Here is an 8410-nt window from a genome sequence, read left to right on the forward strand (position 1 = left end):
CAATATAAATTGTTCCAGATTGGTCCATTTGCGGCAATCGTGGGATCTCAGCTTTAGGGACTGAATATAAAAATGAAATATTTTCGGAACTAACAAAACTTTTAAAAATTGATCATAACTTTTCGACAGCACACCATCACGAAACAGTGGACAACAATTGAACGAAACCATCGCGTTTTTATTGAGTACATACGTGCATACCTAAATGAGACTATTTCAGACTGGGATACTTTATTTATTTATTTATTTATTTACAGTCTACAGAATTCAATTCTTACAGACTAATTAGAACTATTAAAATAATTAATTAAATTGCATAAACAAATTTACAAACAGACGATTATTCCTCAGGTTTTGCGGTGGAATATACAATTTGAGCAAATTTGCAAGATACGTACAATTAATACGACCATTAATAATATTGTATATAAAAATTATGGAGAAATACGTTCTCCTGTCATCTAAGGATTGCAATCCAAGTAACTTCCACCTCTTAATATAAGAGGGGAGGAAATTATGCCACGATAACTTACACAAAGCGATCTTTGTGAATACCTTTTGAACGCGTTTTATTCTATTTGAATGTATGTCGTAATAGGGGCTCCATATTCGAGAACAATATTCAAGGCGACTCCGGACTAGTGAAATATAGAGAGATTTCAAAGTAAATGGATCCTTAAACTCTCTGGTATTTCTTCTTATAAACCCTAGCATTGCAAAAGCCTTGGATACAATATAGTCTATATGTTTCGAGAAAGTAAGTTTCGTATCAAAGATAACACCCAAATCTTTCATTTCATTGCATCTGGATAATGCGCAGCTATTTAACTCGTAGTCGTATACAATGTTATTATTAGCCTTCCTAGAAAATGTAAGAACGTAACACTTATTTATATTCAGTTGTAGCCGATTTAAACTGCACCATTGTACCAGCGCGTCGAGATCATGTTGTACTTTACAACTATCTGAGTAGTCGCGCACAACAGAGAACAACTTCACGTCATCAGCGAACAATAAGCAGTTAGAAAACTTAAAGCAATCAGGCAGGTCGTTAATGAATAATAAAAACAGGAGTGGTCCACAGTGGGTACCCTGCGGTATACCTGACAACGCGTCGACAGTAACTCTTGATGTTGCACATCCAATTTTAACAAAGAGTTTCCTTTGGGTTGGGAAACTTGCGAAGAAATCAAGTAATTTACCACTAACACCATATACTTTATCAAACGCTTTGGAGAAGTCCGTATAGATAACGTCCAATTGCGCGCGACTTTCAAATGCATTAATTACGTGATTTGTTAATATGGCTAAATTTGTACAGGTTGATCTGCCCGGAAAGAATCCATGTTGGCATTTAGATTACACACTATTTGCATGATCAAACAATTTAACCTGAATTATATGGTCAAACAACTTAGCCAGAGTGCTCTGCTTAACTATGGGTCTGTAGTTACAGACGTCATTACGATCACCGGATTTGAAAACTAGAACAATGGTACATACCTTCCATTGGCTTAAAAAACTCCTTTACTAAGACATTCTTTAAATAGTAGGGTAATAGGAAAGACTATTGCGTTGGAGCAATTTTTAAAAAATAGCTTCGAGAAGCCTTCAGAGTCTGACTTATCTTAAGTATTTTTGCATAATACAACGCCCAATTCTGTTTTTGACAATAAATTTACTCCATTCGAACTAGTTTTCGGGAAAACACCGACTTTACCTCACGAATTGAAAAAAGAAAGAATTGATCCTATTTACAACGTTGAAAATTATGCAAAAGAGGTTAAGTACCGGATGCAAAAATCACACATTTTGGCAAAGGAGCTTATCACCAAACATAAGGTCCGGAATAAACAGTTATATATAGAGATGTACGTCCAATATCTATTAATAAAGACGACATGGTTTTTATTCAAAAAGAACCCCGTGACAAACACGACAGCATAAACGAAGGCCCTTACCTTGTGACTGAAATCGACGGTGTTAATATAACAAGTTTAAAAAAGTTCACAAAAACCGAATACAAAAAGTCACTAGATAAATATTTCACTATACTTAATCACTCATTTGCGAAATGTGATAACTACTTTTGAATTTAACAACCACTTGAATTTCTTAAACACGTAAGAAAAATGCATACATGCATATTTAAAATGTGTGTAAGCATACGTTGAAACCTTAACCTTTCGCTATAAAATATTTTGTAACAAATACGATATAAATTATTCGATTAAAAAAACTCGCATTACCACTAGTTTCCACCTGCAGGTTAGGCTAATATATTATAGCAATAATTAAATACTCACATATTGTTTAAATATTTGGTATTAAGTCCCAACAAAGTTAATTGAATTAAATACATTCAGTCGTACAATCATTTGATAACATGCAATTATTACTGCATATAATTTTTACAAAAATTACAATATAAGAAAGTTTCTCAACAAAATATATACATATATACAAATCAATTTGTCAAAATAAAAATCACTTATTATACATTACAAAAATCTCGAATTCCTTTTTGTAGTAATACCTATTTACTTAAAGAATATACTACTACTACTTAATTATATACGAAATATGATTAATCTACTTTATATCACTACTATACAATAATTGGCGAATTAAATAACTATTAGCAAATAAATTAGTAATAAGAACTAATTACAATATGTTTTAATTTAACTATTTAACTTTGATTTTATTAGGGACAAGAAGAATGTGGCAAATCTGATCACTTTGCCAAATTTTTCTTTTCCCAAGGAGGGTGATGTAATGCGATCAAGCATACAAATTTGCAACCCTACAAAATTACCTAATATGAATCCGTCTTATTACAGGCCAACCTAATATTCACGCACACCGGCAGTTTACTGTCAAAAATTTCTCATGCATATACATCTTGTATGGCACCAACCGAAATTGACCGGCGTGCGTAAAAAGCTAACTCAAATTCCAAGATTTGTGTTGCGTGACATTTCGATTTGACGTCTGTGCTCTATGACATTTGGCGCGACAATGAATTAAAATTTTGGAAAAAATGCAGAATAGCTTCGATTCTCAAAATTAAAAAACACATATGGGGATCGATAGAGATCATTGAGGTGAGTATAACGGTATGTTTCTTTTCTTGCGGAAATAACGACTACAATAGTTATTAAGACTCAAAGTTCAAATTAAACAATTCTTTAAATCCAAATTTTTTGAAGCGGAATTCCTTTCTGCGTACATTAATTAGATTTTTGTGAAAACTAGACAAGGCATATATAAAGTATGTATATCAAATTAAAGGGAACTAAATTTCCTATCGATTGAGGTCAAAACTTTTAAAATCCATGAATTCCTTTTTAAGAATTTTTTATTTAAAAAATAGGTTAATTTGAACTTTGACCCTTAATAACTTTTGTAGTTTTTCCGCAAGAAAAGAAATATACCGTAATACTCACCTCAATGTTCTCTATCGATCCCCGTACGTTTTTCTTAATTTGGGAATCGAAGCTATTCTGCATTTATGCTCAAATTTTGCTCAACTTCTGAAATTGGACAGAAATGTAACTCTGAAAAATCACGCACGCAAATTCATTTCGATTACTCAAATGTGAAAAACTTGCGTGCGTGCGTAGAAAAATTCACGCCGGTAATATTAGGTTGGCCTGTAATTCATGAACAAAGGAAACCCCTATAGCGCGCCATCTACTGACTGACATCGGCAATTAGTATTGTAAAAGTATTGAAGTGCTATTGTGACTGTAGGCTCGGTTTGTTTTTGCTTATTTGTTATTGACGTTTGGTTTTTCTTCTTTTTGCTCATGAATAAATCACAATAAGCAATTTTCAGAGTTGTATTCGCGAATTCAATTTCGCTGAAAATTCATACGCAATTTCTCGTGACATTTTTTTATATGGTCAAATTGAGAATTGTATCGCGATTTCAGCTGAAATTGAGGATATTGACGAAATTGCGCAATTCAGGCATCGTGGAAATACCCTTTATGAATTTGATACCTACCACAACTTTGATATTGTACCACATTTTCCAATTTTTGGCTATTCTATAATGTTTTTTTTTTTAATTTCATTGTCTACTGCAAATATTTACTATATATATAATATAATTATATAAGAAAATTGAGGTTATTGAAGCACAGTATTTCCTAACGGTGATTTTTTGAATGTTGTCCTAAATTGTGTAACATTATTTTAAATATTTCTTTTTTATTTATAATTTCACGGTCTTAATATTGAGCACTATACTAATTAATTCGTTATTATTATTGTCTCTCTTATTGTCGCGTCCCATGATTCAATAATATGAGATAATTATTGACAGCGCGGTTTGACACTCTTTTACAAAACAAAAGGTTGCACTTACGAAGGACAGAGAAAGAGGAAGAATGAAATCGGCAATAGTAGTGAATTTCCTTTTGCGAATTCGAATGAATTTGTTATTATTTATACGTGAATTTTGTAAATTATTTCATTGGTTAATTGTGCTTTATTTGAATATAAAAATAAACATATTGCACAAAAAACGTATACTTCTATTTCACACGTACATAAGCAACTATTTTTTTTTTATTTGCAAAGAAGCAACACGGTGCCACGGCTAAGGGAGCGGTGCGAGAGAGACAACTGTCAGTTTATCGAACCTTTAATTATTGGCTGCGTTTCTTTATACATTCCGGATAATCCCATTTCACAGCCGGAACAAACAGAATACGTTTGAAATAAACGTTAGCATATCATCAGGAACATTCTAAAGAATAAGTAAACAAAAAAGTTGATTCCAAATGTTCAGAATGAATAAAGAAATGCAGCCATTGAGTTATGTGTGCGCCCACCACTGTCGTATACTATGCGATGCTGCAGTCACAATAGTGCTTCAGTACAAAATACCTTTAGTGTGGCTTAACAGTGGTAAATTAAAAACAAAAATAAAATTTAAAATTTCTTTATTTCAGAGGTGTTATGATCATTAAGATTACCTAATAACCACTCAGGGGACCTCTGACTTTTCAAATGACACCTCATTAGTAGAACTGCTTACATAGGAAAATAGAAAAAGGGAGACTAACAAAAAAACACCTTAGAGAAATAATATATATGATGATGATGATGATTAAGATTTTGCTTAAAGCATCCTTTATGGCTAATTAAAACAATTGCGCTTATACCTAATTTGGTGAGATCTCTTCATATGTTCATTGCTTCGTTCACAAAAAATAGAATGCTTTAATTTCACGCTTAAGTAGCGATTTTTAATACATTTAGAAAACGAAATGCTTTCTACCATCTTTAATGAAAATCGAGTTTTGAACGAAAAAAACTTTATAGAAAATAATAGATTTAGGCCTATTTAAAACAGTATCCACATTTATACTGATCGGAAAAAATAAGTATCTCGCAAAAATTCGTCTAAAAGTGTATCCAATTGGATCTATTTAGATCCAAACGGCATCCCTGGTGCCAAGTAATGACAATATCCATATTTGACAATTCATACGTGAACTGATGTGTTTGTATTAGTTGTTTATTTCCCCCGTAGAGAATGTCATGCATAAGTCTCTTAAGAGTCTTGTACGGAAAAGTTACGTCTTAAATGACTTTGGGCTCCGTTTGTATGGAAGTCGTTCATGACTTTTTCATATAAATGGTAATTTCGTCGATGATGTCATCTGCATGACTTGGTCATGCAGTGATCATTAATGACATTCAAGCGACAATATCTTGCAATGGACTTTTTATAAGTGACCGCTGCAAGACATTGTCTGTTATAAGTCTTTGATAGGTGTACACCTGCATGACATGGTCACCAGTGTCATTGTCAGCTATATGTCGCTTAGGATTCACAGCAAGTACGAAGATGTCACTAAATCCTCATTAGTGACGATGTCACCGGTGACCATTTTCGCTACTGGGTCAATTAACCCTAAGATAACACATGTTTTAAAAAAAAAACACAAATGTTTTTTCTGTAATCAAAATTGATTTTAATTGCAAATATAATTTCCTATTACTTAATTAAATAAAATTTAATTACGTACATTGTTTCTATTTCCACATTGGATAGATTGGGCACTGGTGTTTGCTTTGACGGAACTGATTCCGGATGCAATCGCTTACGCTTTAGGCTCGTACTAGAAATGTCGGAGGTGTTGTAAATGACATTATTAGTTTTTTCGCTTTCTATATTTCTTTTTCACAATTTCAAAAAAATTTAAAATTCAAACTACAAAAAGGTTAACTGAAGTGACAACAAATTTCAAAATTTTAACTAACACACTCAGGCAATTGTCAAATATGCATGGTGTAATAATAACGAGGTGTTGTCAGTAACTTAACCTCACTTTTTCGGCAGGTCTATTCCGGTCACGCATTTTAAAGTACTAGAAAGGGTACTAATTATTTACTACTTTTAATCTGTTGGTGCATACTAAGGGTATTCATCAAACCTTATAAATGCATTGTAAACCGTATAAACTTATAATTGTGTAAACCTTATAAATTAACTGTCAAAATTTGTATGGAAACTCGTTTACACATTTCTGATAAATTCCTCCAGCGATTTTACTGAATAAACTTGATAAACTGAAGCCAATGCAACTCTGTCGCAACTCTAGCTATGTTTTCTTGGGCAATAATCGGCATCCGCATAAAACTTTTGCACGCAAATTTAACAACAACGATACGATCCTAATAGAGATCTGGTTCAATTATTATCCGTTCTGTTTGTTTTGCTTCACTGATAATTTGGCCGCAAAGTTTGGTAGCCGTGTCAAGTGAATTCATGCACAAACAGACATTCTGCGATTGTTTCTTTTAACTAGCTTCAAATAAATAGGCCGTATGTTATATGTATATTTATTTAAACAGATATCATCTCGTAAATATGGCGCATATTCATAGTCATACTTAGTACTCAACTAAGTCGAAACTATTCTAAGTCGCAACTAAAGCTATTCATAGTCGCCTTAGTTTCGACTTTTCTGGCTAAGTACCAACTTAAAATTTAGTTTCGGCTGCAGCTGCAACTAAGTCGTAACTAGGAAGAAGTATTTTATCAAATTAAGGGAAAACAGACGAAATATGTAAAAATTAAGTTGGTAGAGGGTGATTTTGATAATATTGAATAATCTCCAATTAAAATTTACACAGATCGATCCATTTTAATCGGAAGATGAAATTAAATGCGTATTACAATTCGAATAAAGCTACATCACAATTATATAATTGGAATAATTTAGATAAAATCTCAAATAATAAGGGCCGGTTGTTCAGCCAGTTTCACGCTAGTTCTTTTAAAGTAAATTTGTGCATAACATTTAGATAACTACTATTTGTATGTTTCACAGCATGCTTTCGATAAACATCGACTTCACATCACTGCGGTTGTTCTGGCTATTTCACACAATTAACAAGAAAATGATACCTTATTCTTTTGCATAATCATGCAATGAAAATAAAAATTACATAAACGGATGATCAAACTTGACATTATTTAATAAAAATGTAATTTTTCCAAAATATCGTAAAGAAAAATCGATACATTTTCACACTCGTTTTGTTATATCGTAAACTAAGTCGAAACTACTTAGTAGAAGTCTGAAATGCGACTATGAATAGAGGTAAATTTTAAGTTGGTACTTAAATTTAAGTTGCAACTTTGTTAGTTTCGACTTAGTTGCTGGACCATGAATACGCGCCTATAATTTTTCACATTTAGGGCCGGTTGTTCAATGTCTGATTAGCACAAATCGGAGGTAGAAGCTCCGGTTAAATACAACGACTGCTTTATCTATCACATGCTATATGCGTGATGTCGAAAACGTCGATAATGATGTTTAACCGGCAAGTAGTGATAAACAGACATTGAACAACCGGCCCTTAGGGCTGGTTGTAATTGCTTTAAAGAGTATTGTAGTGTTTTTACTGTATTAGTAAGTATTGTAAAATTGTTTGTTGTACAATAAAGTTAATTGTACTACCATTTGGTCATCGTTAGCCTTTATTTAACAATCCAGCGATACGAACCGGAAGATTTGGGAAATCCGGACGAGGGTTCAAGGATAATCGTAACAGTATTGTTTATGGCAAATTCAACTTGTGAAAGTTTCGCTGTCCAATCCGAATGTTTTATTGATTCGGTTAACTTACTTAGCATTGCTTTTAAGACGCGATTTACTCTCTCGACTTGGTCATTTGCTTGTGGCGAAGCCACTGCGACCTTTACGTGGTTTATATTCCTTTTTAAGAGGAAATTACTAAAGTCGAGGGAAGTAAAGCACGTACCTCTATCCGTAATTATACGCCTTGGGCGACTGTAGTAACCGAAGTACTTCTCCAAAGAACAACAAATTTCTTTGGTACTCGTAGAATTGACCGGGTACAGTTTAACAAACTTTGTGAA

This window comes from Rhagoletis pomonella, unplaced genomic scaffold (assembly GCF_013731165.1).
Source record: "Rhagoletis pomonella isolate Grant_MI unplaced genomic scaffold, Rhpom_1.0 Rhpom_scaffold_00005, whole genome shotgun sequence".
NCBI classification, from domain to species: Eukaryota; Metazoa; Arthropoda; class Insecta; order Diptera; family Tephritidae; genus Rhagoletis; species Rhagoletis pomonella.